This window comes from Acomys minous (assembly GCF_964271855.1).
Source record: "Acomys minous genome assembly, chromosome: 14".
Classification (NCBI taxonomy): domain Eukaryota; kingdom Metazoa; phylum Chordata; class Mammalia; order Rodentia; family Muridae; genus Acomys; species Acomys minous.
The window spans coordinates 24,277,184-24,287,326 of record NC_140496.1 but is presented as its reverse complement, the minus strand read 5'-3'; positions in this window follow the sequence as shown (position 1 = coordinate 24,287,326).

Genomic DNA, 10,143 nt, shown 5'->3' with positions numbered 1-10,143 from the left:
TATTTTGATGTAGTACTATTCAGCATATAAATTTTCATGACTGTTTGATCCTCACTGAGGACTATAAAACGGCATCCTTTGTCTCTTTTAATACTATTTGGCTTAGAATAAAGTCTGAACTAATATTGCCAGTCCCGTTTCCTGTGTTTTTGTGTGTCCTTGATAGCATTTTAAACTCAGCTTCCTCTGTCCTTTGGTTTTCTTTGGTGTATTAACTCTTGAACATATTACAGAAATCTGAGGTTTTCAGTTGTTAGGAAATACAGATTTTAAGACAATAACTTAAAAAGCTCTCATTGTCTGGCAGAGCACTGCATTTGCCTCTGTGGCTTCCTCAGAATGGCAGAGCTTGAACTACAGTTCTTGGTTTGGGTCACTGCTGGTGTAGGGTAGATGGCTTCGGTGAAGACTCAGTCAGTCTCCAGACTGTGCAGACAAAAGTGGTCTGAGAATGCTAGTAAGTGAGAGAGGTGCCGTAACCGTGTATAGTCTTAGTGCCTGGTGGAGTAATATTGTTTATCACATGTGATCCTGTGTGGTTTTCTTTCACGTGTAGCTTCAGGACTCTGTATAACTATGGAACAGAAGAGGGATCACAGAGTTTATTGTTGTGAAAAACTGAGAAACCCAGATTTTAGATTTTAGAAGCATCCTGTGGTGCAGGGCCAGTTTAGACAAGGACATTGTGTCCAATACATGACACCAGTACCACATATGAACAAATCTGCGCCAAGTACAGCTATGTATGTTAACCAAATGTGCCTTAGATTCCTCTTTTATAAACAGAGCACATGTGAAAAACTAGGCAGGCTGTGGAGGCACACACCTTTATTCCCAGCACTTGGGAGGCAGAGGAAGGTGGGTCTTTTTGAGTTCAAGGCCAACCTGGTCTACAGAGAGAGTTTCAGGACAGCCAGGGCTACACAGGTCTTGGACAAAAAGGAAGGAAGGAAGGAAGGAAGGAAGGAAGGAAGGAAGGAAGGGAGGAAAAGCTAAGGACAATCTCTTGACACATAGCTCCCAGCATAAGAGTTAGTGTTGCTACTGACCACCTTGATCCATTTAGTTTGATTATTTTCTCTCATAATTAGTTATCGTATGTGTTTATTTTCTGATCTACTTTTTTTCCCAGTCATCAGCAACGATCTTACTCCTTTGAAAGTTTGACACTTGATTAGTTTCTTATTTTGAAATCATCTTTATGTGTCTTCTTAAGATATCCTCTTAACTCCCCACCCTTCTAAGGCGAGCATTTAGCAGGCTGCTGATTTCACCCCCATCTCTCGACTCATTTTGTTTCAATTAGCACTGTAGTAGGATTGAGAATGGTCTCTTGGGAATTATCTAGGCACCAGCTTTGCAATTGGATGACTAGTTACCATTTTAGCCACTGTTTGGTTGTCCTAGAAGGAATCCTCACACCCTAGCCTCTCTGCTTTCAAGCCACTCATTTAAGTCTGTTCCCTACAGTGGAAAGATCATGGTAGGCCTGTCTCCTTCAAATAAGTGCTTATGGAACGCCCACTTAGCAAGTGGTTCAAGATGCTAGTTTTATGGTGTGTGTGTGTGTGTGTGTGTGTGTGTGTGTGTGTGTGTGTGTGTGTGTTTTATCTACAAAGACTGTGTTAGTTGCTTCCCTTATCAATGTGACAAAATACCTGATGAAAACAAACTGCAGAAGGAGAGATTCAAGCTGGCTTTCAGTTTGAGGGATACAGTCTGCCATGGCAGGGAAGGTGCAGACGGAAAGAGTAGCCTGAAGTGGTATCTTTAGTTAGGAAGCAAAAATGGACAAAAAGTACAGCTGTATATAAAACTCAAGGTCCTCTCTGGTAGTATGCTTCTTCCAGCAAGGTTCTTCAGCCTGAAGTTTCCACAACCTTCTAAATCAGTGCCATAGGCCCAGGGGTGGGGGATGCTCTGTGTTCAGCCACATGAACCTCTGAAGGACATTTTAGAGTCACATTACAACAGCAGCATAGTTCAAGTGAGTTGTTACAACTAGCAGAGATTGGCCAGTTCAATAGCAAATGTATATTAGCTCATATTTCTAAAAGTCAAAAAGACCACTTGCATGGTGTTGGCATCCTCCTACCTCCTGGACAGGCTCTGCTTATGGCTCCATAGAACAGGCATGGAGATCACACGTCAAGACAATGAGAGACATTGTTTTACATGATTGATAACCCATTAATCCAAAAGCAGGCAACAGAGTCACTTGATGTGTAGGGCTGCGTTGGTGGGGGCTCCCCTTTTCTGAGGAGAAGGGGAAGGAGGAAGGGGAAAGAGGGTGGAAGCCTAAGAAGAGGCGGGACAGGTTCATGATAGCAATGTAACTGAGTTAAAAAGTACATTCTAAAAATTAAAAAAAGATAGCCCATTGATACCTGAGTGGCTTAATCAGTTTATAAGGATGGGTCCTCATTACCCACTGGTTTCCCGAAACCCACACCTCCAAAGATCTTTAATATCTGAATGTTGAAATTAACCTTCCAATAAATAAAATTGGACTGGAGAAGGAGAAAGCACATATTCAAGCCTTAGTAAGAAGCCTTCTGGCTGACTGCAGCATTCCTGTGTCACATGCTTTCCCTAATTTTTTCTTTTTTTAGTTTTCTTTCTCTTTTTTTTTTTTTTTTGTTTTTTGTTTTTTGTTTCTTTATTGTTGGTTGGTTGGTTCGTTCGTTGGTTTGGTTTGGGGGTTGTTTTGAAGAGGGGATCTTCACTGTGCAGCTCTGACTATCTTGGAACTCACTATGTAGACCAGGCTGGCCTCAAACTTGTAGAGATTTGCCTGTCTCTGCCCCCCAATTTCTCGGTTAAAGGTGTACACCACTACACCTGGCTCTGTTTTGTTCTTTGACACTTCAGATCCACGACATAATGAGACATAGGAGTTCCTTTCATTACAAGCACTGATGCCAGTGAAGTTATGTATCTTCCAATGATGACCCTTTCCCTCTGGGGACTGACTCCTGAGATATAGGGATCCCTTAAGTTGATTTCTGATGAGTAAAAATGCAGAGGACATACAGCAAGATGCAATATGGCTGTTCCAGTTTCATCTCTCTTGCTGGGATAAAACACCTTGACCAAAAGCAAGTTAAGGGAGGAAAAGGCTTATTTCAGCTTACAGATTATAGTATATCATTGATAGAAGGTCCTAAAGGCAAGAACCTAAAACAGAACCATGGAGAAATGCTACTTGGTGGCTCACTAGGCTCAAGCTTATCTAGCAGTTTTCCACCACCCACCCCAAGGAATAGTGCCTTCTGTGGTAGGCTGCCCTCGCCCCAGACATGCCCACAGGGTAGCCTGATCACCCCAGCCTCTCAGTGGGGACTTTCTCAAATAACTCTAGCTTGTGTCAGATGGACAGTTAACACTAAGTAGGGCAATGGCCAACTGCCCTTTCCAAGAACATAAAATGGAAGGAAACTGGATGGGATTGAAAATAGAACAAGAGGTAATTTAAATAAATAAACACATTTTTATGCTTGTTACAGATCCTGGTTGATTGAGCTAGTATAAATTGTGTGTGTGTGTGTGTGTGTGTGTGTGTGTGTGTGTGTGTGTGTGTGTGCGCTTGTGTGTATTTATTGGCTCAAGGAAAAAACTGGTTTTGAAATTTTTGCATTCTTTCCTGCATTTACAATTGCCACTATCTATTAGTCTTCTTTTGTCCCGATGCTTTTACATTAGTACCTATTGACCCTAAAATATACTCATTATCATAGAAAACGAATTAAAGATTCAAGCTCTCTGTGTGCTTGGTCTGCCGAAGTTGCCAGCGGCCGAGGACACATACAATTTTGAAAGAATGAATGAGTGATTAAATGAAGTTTGAAATTGCTCCAACCAGACACATATTTTAAAACATCAAGGACAGTCTTCTCCTTGGCATCTATTTACCCTATTTATATTGGTTTTCAAGTTGATTCTTCTTAAGCTTAGAAATACAAATTTTCCTCCCAGCATTCAACATATGGTGATTTTTTTAAAATGAGAATTAATTTCGTTTACTTGTAATTTTTGATATCTTAACTTCTCATGCATGGTGTCAACACTGCTAGAATGAACAGAGTTATCTCCTGACATGTTTGCAGGTCAGATTTTGCAGACGTGAAGATGGCATGACTACTGGTGCTTTAGAAAGGTGTTCTTCTCTTATGAAAATCACTAAAGGACACCTGGAAAAAGAGGGGAGGGGTAGTTCCATAACCCCCAAGCTGCCCAAAATTGCTATCAGCCACCCCACCCTGGTCCCTTCTGAGGGTCTTTTCAGTATGGATTCTCCATGGCTGTGTGTGTGAAACCCTTCGCCAGCCAGAGCCCAGTGGGAGGGCTGGACTGTGAAACTTAGCGAGAGAGGTGTGGAATCGACAGATGGGCAGCTAAGATGCTATTCTTATTATTTGTGTCTTCCCACATTGGAAAATAATAACTACTGGGCAAATCCCCTCCACCGTGCCACACCTCAAGCCATGAAAGAGAAATGTGAGCCGCGGGAGAGGGCAGAAGTCAGACAGCTCCTTGGAACAAAGTAGAAAGGAGAAGACAGAGCCCAGAGTAGGCTGGAGCCAACAGAATGCCTGTTAACTGTGGCTTTGTAGGAAAGTCAGTACTCACAGTTTACAAATGTAAGCATTCCCTACTTGCAAAAGCCTACAAGGTGATGCAACTCATAATCATGGGTCTGACCCACGCAATGTTATCATGGGCTGACTCTCTACCTGTCCAAAGTAGGATGAAAAGAGGGATATTGGGAAACAAATCCCAGCTAAGTGAAAACAGTTTTCTTGGCAAGTAGAAACCGGACATTTTACCGTGTCTTTATTAGAAAGAAAAAAAAAACTGGTAGGTTTGTGTTAAGGCTATGCTTTGTAATATTCGAGGTTACATGAATTATGAGATGCCAACTGTCTAGAAATCTCCATAAAGCTTTCATTTTAGATTAGGTTCAACCGTGCTAAACCACCCTTTGATTACCTTCATTAAATCCTAAATTAGATCCCACCCTTCACCCTCAGCTTCCATAAAATCTGTTCGGCTAATTAGGGTGCTCTCAGGCCTAACCCAATGAGATACAGGTAGCCGATTTCAATAATGTAGGCAGAACAGAGGAAGCAGCTACCACCCACCATCCAGAAAAGGGTTCTTCCCCACTGCATTCTTGGGTGACTGTGTTAACTTTTAAATGTAAATAGACACAATGTGATATGTGTTTCTGGTTTAACTCTTGCACATATTTATGTAATTACATAACCTATAATTATTCACGTGATTATTTACTATGATAATGTCCAAATTCACAAATATGTCCATTATATTAAGCGGTCATCACGTAGGGTATGGCATGGCACCTTTGTAGTCATGAACCATTGGCATCTATGTTTTCTGTTGTGGGAAATCTAAATTGAGGAACTCGTCTGGAAAAAAAATCTCAAAGTGGGATATTCTGCTGGAAAGTTGAGTAATTCAAACTCTGACACTGGGTGAAGACAGATATCTTCCAATGAGAGAAAAAAAAAAGCATGCGCCATTCAGAGTTCTGCTTGGTTCACAACAACCCAAGTCTTTGCTCTTCTGTTTCTTGCAAGTCCCCATTTACCCAGAATCTAGACTCACTTCTACAAGAAGCTCCTATGAGCTTGGGGGGTTGGGTAACTACTTTAGGACAAGATGTGGAAAAATAAATAGTATGGGCCCAGCCAAGCAGCCTTCTGTTGTGGTCCCTGGTTCCTGACTCACTCCAGAGGTTCACTCTTAGGTGCTGACTAGAGGTTGTCAAACGTCCTGACTGGAGGAATTTGAATACATCTTAGAAAAAGGAACCCTCCAACTACAGGCTTGCTGTTTGTAAAGCCACTCTAATAGATGAATCTCCTCTGCCATTTCTACCCTCTGTGAAGTTTGGCAATTGTGGGCAAAACTAATAAAAATTAAAATGTGCTCTATCTTTGGTTAAACTCCTTTCAAAATGGCCTGAGAGAGAAGAGAGAGAAGGGGCAGACAGTGCTATGTTATCTGTGTGCAATTGGCAGTACGATAAGGGAAAACTTACCACACAGTACCAGTTTTGTTATTACTTTCACATGCTCTATAGATAGCATCCCAGACCATCCATACTCAGTGCACACATGTCGTATTTACCCACAATTGCTATGCCACCCACCTCCATGATACCCAACCTTACACTACAACACCACTAACAACACAACATCTGCTATAGTGATCGCCACTCTGATCCCCTCTTCAAATATGAGGTACCTGAAATGCAGATGATTTGAGCAATAGGCATTTGATCACACTGTCAAAAGAGATGTCAGGTCAGGAACGGAATGCAAAGCACGCCCACTCAAAAGCCTACAGTCTGCAAGACCTGAGGACTCCAGAGCTGGTGATTGTCTTCAGTGAGAGATGGAACAGGAGTTAGATGATACACGGAAAGCTACAGGCTGTGGGCTGGAGATGTAGCTACATACTAGGCAGTGTGCTTGCCTAACATGCCGGGAGCCCTGGGTTCAATCTCTAGTATGACACAAGGAAAGGAAGCAACAGAGCCTTTTAAACTTTCTTAGCCTAGAATCTTTTCCTCCCACCTCACTGTATTTTGGCTTTATTAATTAACCTCATTTTACTTCATGTTGCTCACCGTCTATTATGGCAACCATTCGCGTGTTGAAGCCCTAATCCAGAGTGCCACAGAATATAATTATATTCAGAGATAAGTCCTTTAAAGAGGTTATTAAAACACAATGTGGCCATATGGGTGGGCCTAGCCCAGTCTGAATAGTGCCCTTATGAAAAAGAAAAATTTGGCACATTATGAAAAGAGAGAAGACAGTCACATACAAGCCAAGAATACAACTTTCTCTCTCTCTCTCTCTCTCTCTCTCTCTCTCTCTCTCTCTCTCTCTCTCTCTCTCTCTAACACACACACACACACACACACACACAAAGCAAAGCAAAAAACCAAACTCCATCAACACTTTCATAGTTTAAGCCACCCAGTCTGTGGGTTTTTTTGTTACGGCAGCCCAAGCAAACTAATGCACTGTTAGAATTGCATGACGCTGACCCACCTGGACGCCTGTCTTATGTTTAGTCCTGACAAACTCAGTTGCTTAGGACGACCCTGTAACAGCTCTTTCGGTGTCTCTAGAGCAAGCTGAGTGCATGGAGAAAGCCCAGAACACTTTATTTGCACTCAATGTCAAGGAAAGGCTGGCCCCAGGTGGGCACTCCACTAAAGGGCCCTACCCACCTTTCCTTTTGTCTTTGTCAACTGGGTTTTGTTCCTGCAGAACACTGTAAGAAAATGAATCCTGGCTGCCTTTGGCAGAGACAAGCTCTCCAGTTGGGAGCTACTGAATCAGGGCCTTAACCAAACATGAAATGACAGAACTGTCTCCAGCGGAGGATTAATTGAGCCAACTCAAGGCAAACACAACGTATTTTGGCATTGCTTTTGACAGATGGAAATAAAACAAACATTAGCGACTGGATTGCAGCTAACAATATGCAAAATTAAAGAAGGTACCTTTTTCACTCTGTCTGGAAGCCCCACTGGCTTTTCTTACAAAATCTGAGGGAAAAAAAAAAAAAGACAGAGCTGTTAATCTCGCTGTACACCCAGTTAGCACATGCAAACAAGGGGAATTAAATGTCTTTGCATTCAGGGGAGGGATAGATATTTGACACATGTATTTATTAAGGAGACCGGACTGGAAAATAGCAGTGCTGTATTCATCAGAACTGGTGCAGGAAACATTTAAATAACACAAGACAGTGTTCACAGGCAGCCCAAGCTGCTTACAAAGGGAAATCTAAGGTCTTAAGTGTTTTTTATTTGAAGGTTAAATTTTCAATTATTTTTTTTTCAGCTTGTTGCCATCCCTTCCAAGCATCACTGTTAATTGCTATATAAGGATGTCTCTCGCTGTTTGAATCCTGGACATGGAAACCGAAGCTGTCAGCCATCTAATGGGCATTAGAGTATTGGGGCAGAAATCAAAATTACCATGTAAAAGCTGAACCAAAATGTCGGACTCTGAGAAGCCAACAGACTGGCTAACCACCCCCCACCCCACCCCTTTCCCACTTGCTTAGTGTCTTAGTTATTTTTAATGCTATTAAGAAATACATAAAGTTGGGTAACTTACAAACAATACGTATTTATTTCTTAGTATTCTGGAGGTTGGTAAGTCCAAGGTGAAGACCCTGGCCCTGGTTAAGGGCCAGGCAAAGGCAAGAGATGAATCTTCTCAGAACTAGATAGACCTAATTTCCTTATGACGTAACCATCTTCTAAACCCCTCCAGTCACACCTCTAGAGTACTGGCAATTCAGTTTCAACATATGGATTGGGAGGAGGCATTCTGGCCTAGCACCCAATGCTTAAGAACTTCCCACCCTAGGTGCCTGACCACAGTTGAAACAAGCAAATTGGAGCCAAATAGCCAAACTTGGGGAGTTGTAGAAGAGAACGGATTCACACAGGATAAGGGACTGCTTGTATTCTTTAAGGTGTGACATGGGGAAGCCTGGCCCTGGCCCTGCTCAGGTTGTGTTAACCAGCACAAGGTGGGGGTGGAGGGTGGGGAGGGGTTGGGGGTGGGAAGGGTTTGGAGGGGTGGGGGTTGGGGAGGGGTGGGGGATAGGGGGTGTTTCTCTTCCCAGATTACCTACTCTCTTACTTCCTTCTTTCACTCTTGCTGTCTGAGCTATGGGAGACAAAATTTAGTATGCAGATCTCTGTGAGTTTGAGGCCAGCCTGGTCTATAAAGCGAGTCCAGGACAGCCAAGGCTACACAGAGAAACCCTGTCTGGAGAAAAAAAAAAGGGGGGGGATTGGGGTTTGCACTTACCAAGAGGGAAATTAATCCTGGCACAGTGCATTTAGTCAACTTAACACATTGCGTTATAATGGATCTAATATGAGGGGCATGGCCAGCCAGTCAGTGCCTAAACCCCAAAGATAGGGGATGTCCCTCTCCATCAGCCATCAAGAGCTCCTCAGTTAGGGGTGAGACTTCTGACGACCCTCCTGACTCTGCGTTGGAATTTGTTTGTACCTCGTTTTGATCTTGTACAGGTCTCTTGCTGTAAATTCCTGAGTGCAAGAGCCACATCATTCATATTCGGAGGATAGCGTGTCGCTGCACTTCCCTCACTCTCCTATCTCTTACATTGGTTCTCTCTCTCTCTTCCCAGACAGTCTCCAGGCTTTAGGGAAGCAGACTGACACAGATGTTTCATCTGTACTCACTGTAGCTTGGTCTCAGCACTTTGAACAGCTTATAAGTCTCCATAGCAACCATTACTCACCACAATGCGACACTTTTCGGACCGAGGTGGGGAGGCATACAAACCTATGGAAAATAAACACAAACGTTTAGACAATTAAGGCGAGCAAAACCACTAACTTTTCCTGAGGCCTGTGACTTCCCTAGCCACAGGCTTTGAGCACATTTACAGTGCCAGGCAGCACGAATGCCCCTCCATGGAGAACGCAGGAGGTACTTCTCTAATTGTCATAGTATGGATGGGTGTTATCAAATGGGTGCCCAGGATATCACTCTACACACTAAAGTTCACATAACAGCTACCTAGTAATTATTTAACCCCAAATATTAACGGCACCAACAGTGAAAAACCCAATATATAAGATATAGGAGATAGATGATCAAACAATGTTAATTTAGTGTTTGATGATTTGGTGACAGTCTATTTAACTGACAGATGAATATATCTTCTGACATGGAGCAGACTAAGCATGTGATGAACAAAAATGATTCTTTGTATTAAATGTGCCAATACCATTCCCAGCACACCAGAGCCAAGATGAAATGAAGAACGTTGCTGAAGATGAAGTAATCCTCTCATCAATGACAGCGTCCTAACCATCAGGCTAAGTGCCCTGAATGTTTACATCATTAATATTGGAGGACACTCAACTTTAAGAGCAGGACTAGTGATGTAGCTATGAATCGGCCCAGTCAGTATCAAGGTAGAGTGCTGGGTCAAGTTTACTGGTGCAATGATTTGGGGATATGTAAAGCATCCCACCAACACTGAGCAACCTGTGTAAGTTTCTGGAGTTCAAAGGGGATAAGAGCTGTCCTAACATCTGTATCAGAG